Source organism: Amblyomma mixtum, chromosome 5 (assembly GCF_055824585.1).
Source record: "Amblyomma mixtum isolate Tamu chromosome 5, ASM5582458v1, whole genome shotgun sequence".
In the NCBI taxonomy this organism is placed as follows: Eukaryota; Metazoa; Arthropoda; class Arachnida; order Ixodida; family Ixodidae; genus Amblyomma; species Amblyomma mixtum.
This window is the reverse complement of record NC_143016.1, coordinates 98,187,980-98,201,830: the sequence shown is the minus strand read 5'-3', so window position 1 is coordinate 98,201,830 and position 13,851 is coordinate 98,187,980. Positions and strand designations below refer to the sequence as shown.

At 49.4% G+C, this 13,851-nt stretch overlaps 1 long non-coding RNA gene across 1 annotated transcript; it reads right to left on the bottom strand.

Annotated features, from left to right (window-relative positions):
* Nucleotides 1-10,445: 10,445 nt before the first annotated feature.
* On the bottom strand, nucleotides 10,446-11,488 carry LOC149343130 (uncharacterized). Its single transcript, XR_016282698.1, has 2 exons — nucleotides 10,935-11,488; nucleotides 10,446-10,812 (listed from the first exon to the last, which is right to left on the bottom strand). It is a non-coding gene; the product is annotated as an uncharacterized LOC149343130 (long non-coding RNA).
* Between the last annotated feature and the right edge of the window lie 2,363 nt (nucleotides 11,489-13,851).

The following is a 13,851-nucleotide window of genomic DNA, read 5'->3' as shown; positions in this document are numbered from 1 at the left end:
GGAGCGTACGTTAAGAATGTGGTTGTGAATGATGAATCAAGTGCTGCCAGCGAATGACGCGTCCATTGGCTGTCTGCGTGTGTTACTGATGTGTGGTTAACATGTTAAGCTTCGCCTGTAAGAGTGGAACGCGGCAGCGTCTTGCAACGCTGCCAGGGAGTCCACAGAACGCCATCGCCAATTCGACTGTACGCCTTGCTGGACGGTAAATTTATTTTTTGAGGAAAGGAAATGTATCTCTCTCGCATATCTGGGTGGACACCTGCACCTCGCCGTAAGGGAAAGGGGGAAGATGGGAGTGAACGAAGACGCCGTATTAGCTAGACGCGCCTTTGTTCATTCCAAACCATTCAGCTGGCATTACGGAGTGGCTAGCGTGCTCGTATCGCACTCCGGAGACCCTGGTTCGATTCCCCAACTCGACCAATTTCGTTCTCGGTTTTATTGATTTATGCGGTCTAACTAGAAAGGTTTTAGGCTATTCATATTTATATTCTTGAATTTCTATCCATCGTGTTCTGCCATTAACCTGTCAATTGTTGGAACTGTCTAGGATGTTCGACACAACGTATATGAAACGAGCAACGTCTTACTGAGTGGGGAAGTGCGTGGTGGTGGAGGGAGCGCGGCTTCGTACTTATGTTTTTTTCAGCAGCGTCTCCTTCCGCGGACGCTGTTGTCGCTGCGGCGCGCGTCTTTCTTTTCTTTTCTTCTGACCTCTTCATTCTCCTCTATATTAATTAGGCTAATTGATTAATTAAGCAATTAACTAAACTCAGTCCAACTTAGTTGCAGCATCACTATACGATCCCTTTGATTGGTTGCATGGTTACTAGCCAAAGTACAATTGGCCCCATTTGAAATTCGCGCACTGTGACGTCACGAGCATTTCGACCAATTGAAAAGCGTGACATTGGGGGCGGAGCTGGTTACGAGGCCGACGACGACGCGAAACCCAGGAACGGACGCCAAAGAGCTGCGCTCTAAAATAACAGGTCCAAAGCTTTACACCGTACATGTATACTTAAGTGGGTGCAGCCGCAAAATGTTGAACGCACGCAAATGATGTGATTTGTTTCATGGGCGTAAGAGGTGCCTTATAGCAAGTTTCAGTCTCAGATATTGAGTGGAAAATATTTTAATGTGACTTTGAATGTTGTCCAAGCAGCCGCTCTGCATTTTCACCCGCATCGAGTGACGTCGGTGCGCACTTGCCCCAATTATTGTGACGGCACCAAACCCTCTGCTTATTCACAAGAACAACCAATGCAACCAAGCACCATAACCACTGAGCCACCGCGGCGGGGTTCAATAACCTAAGATCTTACTCAGAAACCCTTGAGAAAACACTGCACATCCTTCTGGTCAGCAAAATTAGCTATGCCTGCCGGTGGTGGCAGCTGAGTACGCGTGAAATTATGCAGCCGCGACGATCACCTGCTGGTCGTCCGTCGGCTTGAAATTCCACGTCTCGATAAGCACCGCCCATCAAGTGCAGGCGCCCAAATCTCGAGCGTGCTCACCGCTTACTATCGGCAGGTCGCGCAGATAAGGCACTACACAGAGCGAAAAAAAGCTCGCTTGTTGCCATCCGTGTGCCTCACATCTTTGCACTGCGCTGGAACACGAGACCCGCACTTCAAACTGCGGCGAAAGGATAAAGAGAAAGAGTCGCGTGGAGTTCGTCGCGTCCATTAAATAAAAGAAGTGAGTAAAAGTGAATAAAATAGAAGTGAATAGTGAATAGAAAAGTGAATAGAAGTGAATAAAACGAAATAAAAGAAGAGAGAAATGAGTCATCTGGCGGTTATTCCGCTTGCAATGCGAAGTATCTCGGTTGTAAAACGTTAGGATCCGCGTTTTGAACATTTTTATTGAGAACAGATGCGTAACACAAATTTAGCTTCGCGTTTCAGTCCACTTCGCGTTAGCCAAATCGGTGAAGCTTCAATAAATAAATTCAACTCAAGAACGAAGTATCAGGCGCCCCTCAAACGAAACCCTCCAACCGACGGCGTCGGTCTGCTATCATGGCGCCGCAGTCGACCGTCTTGCACGTACAGTAGTGATCAGAATGACCTGCAACGCTCTGGCGGTCACCTTCTCCTGGTTTGCGTTTCATAGAGAGAGAGACTTTTTAATGAAATACAGAGAATTTATCCGGCGTTTAAAAATCGGTGGCATGCTACTCTGCGTAGGGAGGGGAATTTGGGAGATAAAGACAGAAGGAGAGCAGTGTGGAAAAGGAAAAAAAAAACAAAGATAAAATGCGGTCATGCAATTCGTACTCAGGATGCAACGGCGAGTATTTATGTAACCTATGGAATGATGGAGTGCTTAGTCCGACAAATGGGCTGACGAAGTTCACTGCAGGAATAATGCATGAAGGTAACGTGCAAGTGAATTTAGAGCTTATCGAGATGTCCAATGTCTTTTAAATATGTAAATAGAAAGTTCATTGCAAGTCTCTGTTGCCTAAGGCAGGCTAAGGGACCTAAAACTTTGTCCATTGTTAGGGGCACTGGGCTGATCTTCTGCATGCAATGTTCATAGTACGCACGCTCGTTAGCATACGCAGGGCACTCAAGCAAGATATGTTCCACAGTTTCTATCGAGGCACAGTTGTCACCACGGTGTAAGAAATATTTCAGGTGATACAGCTTACCGCGCCGTCCACACGGCGCCCGGAGAGGAAATTCAGTACCCATTTCCCTCCCAGGCCACCAGATGGCGTTAGAGCCGAGGGGGCTTAGCGCCTTGCGCTGTGTTCGTAGCGTGCTGCTTTTGCGCTTGCTTTTCACGTTTGTGTCTTGCTTTGTTCGTGATGATTTCACTTGTGTGGGGGTGTTTGGTTGCCAAGGATTATCTGCTTCATGCGTGTAGTCAAGTCGTCTCTTTGAAGGCAAAAGAAATGGGGAAAAAGTGCTTTGTGTTAACGCGTGTTTTCTGGTCACACTATGACACGCTATACGTTGCAGACGCTAAGCATGAAGGCAAATTCAGGGTTTGTCCTAAACTCTCATACTCACATCTAAACCCAACAAATACTGAAAAGATGCGCGTGAAACTAGCAACACTGCTGTTCAGCCTCAGCGTTGCCAATGGGCTAGAGTTCTATTCCAAAAGAGGTACGCCAGGTCTAGATAGAGTGTCAAGGACACTGTTCATTTTACTGTGAAAATGAGCAATTTATTCGATGCATTTAATCGGAAACATCAAAAGGAAGGGTTAAAAATGCACAGTCAAGATTTTGTTGTTCTGGAATCTTTTCTGAATTGGCTCAAGTACCTGTTGGAGAAATGAAATTTCAAGTATGTTTTAACTGCGAAGTTTAACCAAGATGTGCTCGACAAATTATTCGGTATTATCCACCAAGCAGGTGGGCAAAATGAGCTCCCGTGTCTACCAACTTTCTTGCAGTTGTACAGCATGCTTTTTCTGTGTACAGCTCGTTGAAACCTCCAAGATATGGTAACTGCCAGGTACTATCTTTGTCAAAATTAGCCAGGCTGCATGGTTTGGTTCTAGCTCGTACAGTGGAACCCTTAGAGCTTCCCTGGAGCTCAAATAGCAGTTAAAGGGAAGGACTGGGGGTCTTTTTACCTTCCAACAACTTTTGTTCTTTGTTTGTTGAACCGCCGCGGTGGCTCAGTGGCTATGGTGCTCGGCTGCTGTCCCGAAAGACGCGGGTTCGATCCCGGCCGCGGCGGTTGAATTTATTTGGAGGAGAAATTCGAGGCCCGTGTACTGTGCGATGTCAGTGCACGTTAAAGAACCCCAGGTGGTCGAAATTTCCGGAGCCCTCCACTACGGCGTCTCTCATAGCCTTAGTCGCTTTGGGACGTTAAACCCCATAAACCAACCAACCACTTTTGTTCTTTAGGAAAGCCACAAGGGCTCAACTATACAAGATAGAAGCAAACCATGAAGCCTGGTTACTTTTGACAAAGACGGTACATGACAATGAAGACTCGCGTCTGATAAACCTGTCCGACATGATTCTAGCCTTCAAAGAACCTTACGAGCCACGTATCAATGAGCTGAAGGCCAAACTTGATGGTCTTGTAGAGAGAGAATGAATGTGAGGACTTTATTCACAACGAACCCGACTCAGGTAGTGTAACCGATTGTATAATTTATTATGTGACCGGGTTTCTATGCAGGAAACTGCTGAAATGCACCGATTGCTCAGCGTGCAAAACTGGGCTAACGGCTTCTGCAAACGTGACCAGGCCTGAAGCAGCTTTAGCTTTGCAGAAAACACGAGGCGGGCTGCTAAATGCAAATGTTGCCATATTTTCTCTTAAACGGAATAGAAAAACAGTTTCATAAACATGCTTCTGATAAGAATGTCTACGACATAACTGTCGACTACATTCTAGACAATCATAAGATGTCATTTCCATGGGGTGAGCATAAAGTCGACATAATGGCACAAGTCGTGCATTATTACGTAGCACTACGCATGCGTCAGTATTTCAAGCAGGTGAAATAGAATGCTGAAAACAAACACAAAAGCTGCGCAAGCTATCGAAGCTAGTTTAAAACTGTTTTATCCTCGTTGAAATTTTGAAGTACTCTTTTTGTTGCATTGTCACAGAGTAAAGTATCGCCCACGGGGTCTGTTTGTTGTCATAACTGCGTAATGAATTGGTGCATTTCATTGCTTGTGTTTTCAGAGAATAAATTGAAGTGCGTTCTATATGCCTTTGAAATTCTTGAAGCTGCTTCCCTCTTTTTAACCCGAGCTCTACAAACACCTACCTGTAGTGAAAAGCCGTTTGTGTGCCACGAGAAAAAAATATACACACATACTACTTGTCAGTTCTTTTGTGGGCGTCAGTATTGCATCCAATACCTGCGGTTATAAATTCCGTAGGAATGATGACCTGTTACCGAACTATGTACACCAGTGTCTAGCTGTTCTACACACACATGGAAAACAAAAGTGGCGATCGAAATAGCGGACGTTGGTAGACATGGCTAGCTGTGATATAATTGTTGCAGCTCGATTGTGCTTTTTTATCTACACAATAACAGGCCATGTTAGGCGTTCGTTGCCTGAGGAAAAGCGGACCACACGCCAAAAATTATCGCTGTTTCAGATGCCATCGCATCTTTAACGTAACATCAGGTCATAACCTGGAAATCTAGCTGACCAGTTTCGCTGAAAAGTACCATTAAAATCAAGTAAGTTCATTTCGCACAGGTGACGCATCACCGACAACGCTAGAATTGCTGATAGCACGCGTCAATATACACCGTGGCACGCGTCACGGCGCACATTTGAAAGCCTCCTGTACAGTAGCGCCATCTCACGGTGAAGCGTCGAAGTTGGTACGAAATTTCCGCGGCCGCGGAGGCGCTGTTACTACACCTGAAATATTTCTTACACCGTGGTTGTCACAATGCGGACTGTTCATTTGTCCAAAACGGTATCGCAAGCCGTTTGTATATGCAGCATTCAGACGAAGTCGGTGATAAAGTGTTTCCAGATGGGGAGGAATTCTGGGTGAGAGTCTTGATTTAAGAAAATGATACGCTGTGCTGCACAGTACCAGGCGCGCGGGCACGCTGCTCAGCAGCTATATGCAGAACTTTTCAGCGCCGCACGATTCGCTTTGCTTCGTGACGTCAGCTTGTACCACGTGATGCGTGTTGCAAGTCATACTGCGCGCGATAGTACCTGACAACGCGGCACCGCATATGGCTAGAAGGTGCCGGTGGTTGACCCCTACATATCAGTCACAGGTCAACACCGTCGTTTGAAGGTTTTCGTTTGAGGGGCGCCTGATATTTCGCTCTTGAGTCGTATCCTGCAATAATAGAGTGTCAGTGTTATTTTCGGGGAGCAGCACGCTCAAAACTCAGGCGATTCTCATAGAATCTGCTCCACACAGTTCTTCCGAATCTCACGCGGCCGTCTGAATTCCCGCGGTAGCGGCACGATTATATCATGTTTCGAAAGCTACCATCACCAGCTTCGTACCGGTATGAATCAGATGAAGCGAACTTTTTTCATTTAATTCATTGTCGATAAATAGGTCGTATTACTGCGAAATCACTATACTGATAGGCAAACCCCGAGCTAGATCTTGCGATGTTTGTGGGTTTGTGCGAAGTGAAAGGAAAAAAATAAAAATAAATCAAGCAAGTATTGCCGCGACTGGGATACGAACCCGCGGCGGCACGAAAAGGTCAGCTTCGCCTGCCAGAGCACGAGAGCACTAGTCTATCGCCACTTTTTTTGTAACATTGTATTTATTACAGTGAAGCAATGTTGGTCAAATGTTTGGCCAACACATTTGACCAACCCTGTTCCCACTTCGAGTGATTGATCAATTCGCTCTAGCCCTACCATAAGCTTGCCGTCCCGGTTAGCTCAGATGGTAGAGCGACTGCTCCGGTGAAGCGGCGGTCACGGGTTCGAACCCCGGACCAGGACGAATCTTTCTTTGACTACGAAGTTTCTGAGAAAGCTGTATAACTTTCCTTTGTAGCCGAATGGCTGCGCTCGGGTGGGTGTCAATGTGTAATTACTCCCCTATTAGTGAAGCAATGTTCTATGTACATGAACTGCGCACAAACCATGAAGAAAACAATCGCAAGTCAGCACAATGCATAATACGACACACCGAAACGACCACGGACGCAAAAAGACACAACACAGGTATCACCACTACTACATCATAATACGACGCACCTAAGCAACGATGCCGCACCCGAGCACGCCTCGTGTTAAACTGATGATGATGATGATGATGATGTCCTCAGGCTGCGACACCCTCTCACGCTGTGCACTGCCCATCGTCGTTTTCATCAGCTGCATCTGCGGCCCGTTATCGTTATCGTTCATGAAATTTTACTTTCGCACGTTTAGAGAATTCAGACAAAAATTCTCATTTTTTTTTCAAGAATCAACAAATCATGCGCCTTACAGCAGCTGCTTTCACGTGTGCACATCATGAACGTCGATAATTGTTTAGCTTAAGTGTAACGTTTCAAAAACGTTGGGATATGTTGGAGTATGCAAAATGATGGGAGGCATAAAAGTCAGATTTATTTATTTATTTATTTATTTATTTATTTATTTATTTATTTATTTATTTATTTATTTATTTATTTATTTATTTATTTATTTATTTTCTGCGCTAATATGCCCTTCGGAATAAGATAGTTATACATGTATATATATGTGCAGGCCGGTGGCGGCTACAAACGCCAATAGATAGGGGTCTGCGCGATAGATCGGCGCAGACCCCGAGAAAAAGCATCCTCTCACATTGGCCATCATGAACTGGGTGTCCGAACCACAAATAATACGGAGATTCCCTGATAACTTTAATTCTATAATGTGAATGCTCCTTCAGTCAACCTCGCCTAGTCCTTGTCACAAAGTTCCACTCGAAGCCGCTTTATTTAATTGGCGAAGCGTCTGACGACAACTTCATAGCTTTTCCGAACCTACCAGTAATCTCTGGCTCAACACGTCGGAGCTGTCTTGCAGTCATAAACCTGGCGTTTCGTTAAAGACTTCTAGCCTTTCGCCCTGCGTCACTGGTAGGTGCTCCCGCATCGCCCTCAATGCCTCCACCTTGCCTGAAAAGAAAGTTTCCACACGCTGGTGTGTGCAGCATGCTATAACGTTAATCACTGCGGCTTTGCTTTGGCTTGCCTAGTTTTCTGGCGATAAACGTGCTTTACTCTGAGGCTCGTCTCCCTGCTTTGGACTTGCGGTTTCAGCAGCTGACACTTCAGTCCTTTCTAAAACTGCATGGTTCAACCCTGTCGTGTTCGCAAACGGTTCATTTCTTCACCTCATCTATTTTTACGCATTTATTAGTGGCAGTACGAAAGCCACCAGGTCGAAACGTTCAGTTGTCTCTATCCCCGTTGCTGATTGAGGTGTATTGCCTTGCTTAATCCAGTCCTCGCCTTCCGACGTCTACTGATTACACTCTTATTTTTATTGCGGAATTTTTGCCCATGGTACATGCTTGTGAAGAGTACGTCCTCATCACTGCCACATCATTGCGGTGATGGACGCTCTTTTTTAGTTTGTACTCTATTCACATCTTCTATTCGATCTACGTTAAATCGCGTTTTCTTTTTATCTCGTGCCTGCTCATATCCATGATATTCGGCTTGGGTGGGTTTCTGGCTACAGTGGAATTTCAATGAATGAGTCAGCGGACTTCCTCGCGTCGTCTTCATTGAGCGAGCCTATATTCCCTTATTTCCCTGGTTTCCTTTATGTTCGTGTGCACGCTTCAAACAATTTATTTTGCTGAAGCACTCCAATTCGCCCTTTCTCTCATTTGACGACTTCCGGCATTTAAAGTATAAATAGAATACAGGATAGCGCCATTCAAGCCAATGCGAGGTGTCCCTTAGAAGTCTTGGGTGTAGTACTCCTCCCCTAAACTTTTATCTGCAAAGATCTGGCAGTTCTCCCTCCGCCACTTGTCCATTCTGCAATGAACCGAAACGTTGAATCGTTTCTTCCTCTCCTGTCGCCGTTTCGCCTCCCTCCGAAGACTCCCTGGAAATTCCTCTTAAAAAAAATCTCTGCGTCTCCCGTAACCGAGAGTAGAGTAAGCATAAATAATGTTTACGGGCATAACGGGCATAACACGAAGCGTACGCGGACACGACGAGACGCAGGCCTGACAAGAATGTATATGCAGCGCGTTCGAAACTGTCTAAAGTGCGTAGAGGCGAAAGCGTTTTCCGCACCACTTTGCCTATGTGACACTGGTGACGTCACCTCTGAATTACATCACACATAATTGATGACGAATTAATGACACATTACTAATTAGTGACTAATTACTGATTAATTAATAAATACTAAATAACTATTAATTAATGACGCTTAAGCTTCGCCTTTAGGAGTGGAACGCGACAGCGTGTTGTAGCGCTGCCAGGCAGTCCACGGAACGCCACCACCCCTTCGGCGCGATGCCTTGCCCTTTGAACGCGACGCTTTTTGAGGAAAGGAAATTACGCAGTAATTCTCTGTCATCTCGGTGGACACCCGTACCACACCGTAAAGAAACGGAGGAACGCCTCCACCGGTTCGGCGCGATGCCTTGCCCTTTGACCGCAAGGCTTTTTGAGGAAAGGAAATGGCGCAGTAATTTTCTGTCATCTCGGTGGACACCCGAACCGCACCGTACAGGAAGGGAGGAACGCCACCACCCGTTCGGCGCGAAGCTACCGGCGCTTATATGCCGGTACTGTAGGAGGGCTTAGAGAGTCTCGTTAAATCTCGTACGGTGCCCGGATGCTCTCGTTTCAGTGCCCAGATGAGTGGAATTCAGTGCCCGGATGTTGGCTCTCGGTCTCGGAGTGACGCCACCACACTGCCGACAACGGGAGCTAAAAGCATTTCATGCTTAATATACTGTTTCAAACTTCCTCTCGTTTGGCGTTACTCAGCTGGGCTTCAGCAATGGGGTAGCTCGATCCGTTGTTCTCAAATACAAAGCCATTATCATCCATCCATCCAGAAGAGTACACGCACTCATTTCGTTCACACTCGATCGGCCCCTCTCACTATAACCTTTCCAACGCTACTCAAGCGTTGGAGACGTGCAGCCGGGTATATCACTGCATCTGGAAGGTTTATGGTTTATTGGTTTATTGGGGTTTAATGTCCCAAAACGACTCAGGCTATGAGGGACGCCGTAGTTGAGGGCTCCGGAAATTTCGACCACCTGGGGTTCTTTAACGAGCACTGAAATCGCACAGTACACGGGCCTCTTAGAATTTCGCCTCCATCGAAATTCGACCGCCGCGGCTGGGATCGAGCCCGCGTCTTTCGGATTCCTTGCCAGACGCACCGATTCCGAGCCCTCCCCTTCGTTTTCTTATAGTTCCAAAATTAATCTGTTTTCCTTTTTATGAGGGCCATCTTCTCTCCTATTATATTCTTCCAACACGCAATTTGTTGCCTATTTTTGACACTTAAATGCGTAGCCAGTAACCCTCGTAGGTATGCGCCATTCGCCAATGGCATAACAGCAGCAGCAAGATGGCAGCAATAACATATTACTTTTTTCCTTCCTCCAAACGCTTGTTTCCTGCAATTCACCACCTGTTCCCTAGCCACTCCACCGCAGTGCGTTCGTGTGTCAGCTTTATTTGAAGCCAACCAACCAAGACTGCAGGAACGAGTGAATCCTTGACCATACTGTGCAACAGGTCGTTGACACAGTCCCACAGCTTCCATGAATTACGACCGACGAGCACTGCCTCCCGATTATCAGCATCGGTTGTCATTAGTACACGCACTTTATGCTTCGTCCTAACCAGTCAGTCATAACAAGGCTGTATTGAAAAAAACCTCTCTTCTATCATTAAACGTACAAGACCGAGTATCCGGAAACGGAAGTTCTGCGAAGATTTTCCGGTAAGACATAGGAATCTGCCATCCATAGTAATAATGTTTAAACATTTCTTTTATTTTCGAAAATTATGCTTGTAAAGAGAAAGCAATGAACGACAGAATTAAAAAGAAATTGAAATATAAGATAACATTAATATTCTCCATCTGGAGCGCTCGTGCTGCTTCTTCCTCCGGACCGCAGGCCCCACGCAGTCTTCCTCTGCTTCTTGCGCAGGTGTAGTGGCCTGCCGCCAGCCCGTCCCGCGAGTCGTGCGCGGATACGACGCGTTCTACACAGCACTCGCAGGTGACGCGCTGTACACCGGCTACACGCCTCGCAAGAAGACTGCTCGCTCGCTGACGTCTCCGCCAGCGTAGCTCCTTGTCGCACACCGGGTAGCCGGGGATCCCTCTGCCCGCGGCTGCACGGGGTCAAAGGGTACAGTGTAGTGTTGAAATCCTCCATGGCAATTTCCTCTACGACAAGAGCAGACTGATAACTTCGTTCAGACGCGAGAGTGGTCATAAGGATATCTGCACTTACTGTACGATGATGCAAGCTGGCTGCCTGTGGCAGGTGAGGCGAGACCCCGGCACAGGCCGCAGCAGAAGCCGGTGGGCCATCTGGGGCAGCCGCGGCGGTCGCTGCGGATAGAGCGTCCGCCGCTGTGGCTGCAGGCATCCGGACCAGATCGGTGAGCGGTCGCCAAGCGTCCGGACGCCGGCAGCCTCGCCTTCCTGTGGGTGTTCCGCGATTTTCCCTTCCTGGTACCCGCTGATGATGGCCAGTTCGCGAGCAAGCGCCTTTGTGTCGCGGATATTGAGGTACCGTGATCCTGGGCTCCTCTGTTCCCTCGAACCCGGGCAGAGCGGCGTCCTTTAGAAGCCAGCGCCGGAGACGTTCCTTCTCTCTCGGCGATGTGGGGACCAACTGGTCACGAAGCGACAGCACAGGTTTCAGCCCCGGCAGCGTGACCGCGTCCACCGCCATCGAATCATCGTGGAAAACAGTCGCCTCACTCATCATGTCCGCGTCCTTCGGAGTCGTTGTGGAGCAGCTGGGCAGACTCTCGAATGGAGCCCTCAGAGCTATGTGGGTGGCGCTGTCGGTGTGTCGTGGTGTCCCGCCTAGATCAAGCATGGCCTCTCTTTCTGGTCAGCTCGCACGTGACTAAACGTTCGATCCTTGCCTTCTTCGTCATCTGGGCCAACTTCCTCTCCTACAGACTCGGGGCGAATAATAGAGCGCGGACGACGCGTGTAAAGAGAAAGTCAAACAGGTTTCAGATACGGTTATTGGTTAAGAATACAATAAAGTGAGTTTGGTTTTCTAATGTATCTTCTGAAGTTCCTTGTTTCACCATATAAGCGTACATATCGTACGAACTTCAGAGTCGTTTTAGAGCGCAGCTCTTTGGCGTCCGTTCCTGGGTTTCGCGTCGTCGTCGGCGTCGGCGTCGGCCTCGTAACCAGCTCCGCCCCCAATGTCACGCTTTTCAATTGGTCGAAATGCTCGTGACGCCACAGTGCGCGAATTTCAAATGGGGCCAATTGTACTTTGGCTAGTAACCATGCAACCAATCAAAGGGATCGTATAGTGATGCTGCAACTAAGTTGGACTGAGTTTAGTTAATTGCTTAATTAATCAATTAGCCTAATTAATATAGAGGAGAATGAAGAGGTTGTAGCGCCCGGCGACGCTATAAAGCGCAGGCGCTGAGATCGGCGTTCCCGCGACAAAAGAAAATAAAGAACGACAGCGCGTGCTCGGAGCGCACGCCCGGCACGCGCAGTCCGGAACTAGAAGCCTGCCACGCTGGTCGTCTCTGTCTGGTGCTCCACTGCGACCCCGCTAATACCTCAACAGTGGTGACCTGGCGAACCGTGCCTTCTATCTCAGCGGCGTTCCAGCATGGCGTACTGGCAGCACCCAAGTTTCGACCCGCCGCTCCCGGCGTTCCGGCCTGCAGGCGTCGGCGGGTGGTTCGCCCAACTGGAGGCTGCGATGTACCTGAACGGCATCACCATCCAGCCGTTCAAACACGAAGTCCTTTGTGACATCCTCCCGGCCGACCTCCTGCGTCGGCTCACCTACTCTGCTTTCGGCGGCCGGCCATACGATGAGCTGCGTGCGGCCGTCTTGGCGTACTTCGGCGCCTACTACGTTCCGCCGCCGCTCTACGACGCAGCGGACCCGTTTTCGCCGCCGCCAGCCTCTGGCCCTGCACCGGCCTCGCTCGCGCCCACGCAGCCTTCATCAGAACCCGGCCCGCCTCAGCAGCCCCTCGCCGCATCGCCGCCACTCCCGTCCAGCGTCTCCAGCCCGGCTGTCTCTCTCGACGTCACACCAGGTGGGATCCGCACGAGCTTCGCCTCGTGTCCTGCTCCCACTACTGTCCTACCCGCGTCTCTGGCTCTGCCACTTTGCGCTTCAGTGGCGTTGTCGCCAGAGCCTCCTGCAGCCAAAGACGACTCTGCGGCAGCAGCCGTGCCGAGGCTTCCGGCATCTCCATCTACCTCGTCACTACCGCCAACAGCTCTGCAGGCCTCTGCTGTGAGGTTGGAGCCGTCGCCTGCTGGTGCTAAAGAGCCCTCGACAACGACCAAGCCTGCTTGTCACACTCCCAGCCCCTCAGAAGGTCCGCAGAGCACTACTCGTCATCAGGAGCAGGATGAGAAAGCCAACCCGATGACAGCAGTAACAAGCACGGCGATCGCCTCCAGCCCCACTTTGCCTGAAACAGTTCCTGACCCAGTGTCAGCGCTTGCTCTCAAGCCCGACCATGCCCACACGCGCATCAGCACTGGCCAGTCGCTCCGGACGGCCACTCCCGCTTTACCCCAGCACCTGGAATTGAACCCAGCAACTTCCTCCGTCATCACCACAGCTGTCACCGTTGTCTCGTCGGTCACACCTGTGCCAACCCTAGTGGCCGGACCGCACTGCTCACGCCCTACATCAGGGGCACCTGAGCCATGTAAGCCAGCCATTTCCACCTATTTGGACGACTTGAAGCTGGCGCTACAGCAGCGACACGACACCACGCTAAAGACCACATCTGTCCACGGAGCCGTTTCGACCGCTCCCTTGCTTGTGACTGCGTACTCTGTGTGCCAGCTTCCCGCCGACATCAGCTGCAACGGTCCAGCACCAATGACACTTGTGCCAGCGGGCAGCACTACAGTCGGTGACGGCCCCACCATGGCCTCCATTGCCCTAATATGCTTTGTCAGCTCGGCACTCTGCCTCATTCGCCCGTTGCGCAGCAGCCAGGCTCGTCCACCTGAGCCCGTGCACTCCACCCGACAGCTCTTCCCGGCCCCCGACATGAACTTACCGGACCTTGTAGCGACCCCGTGGGGACACTGTTACTCCAGCTGCCTGCTTGCCTGCCGTGGCTACTCCATCTCTGCCCCGTCGGCGCGTATATTTCGACGTTCCGTCTAGGCGGGGGGCCCTG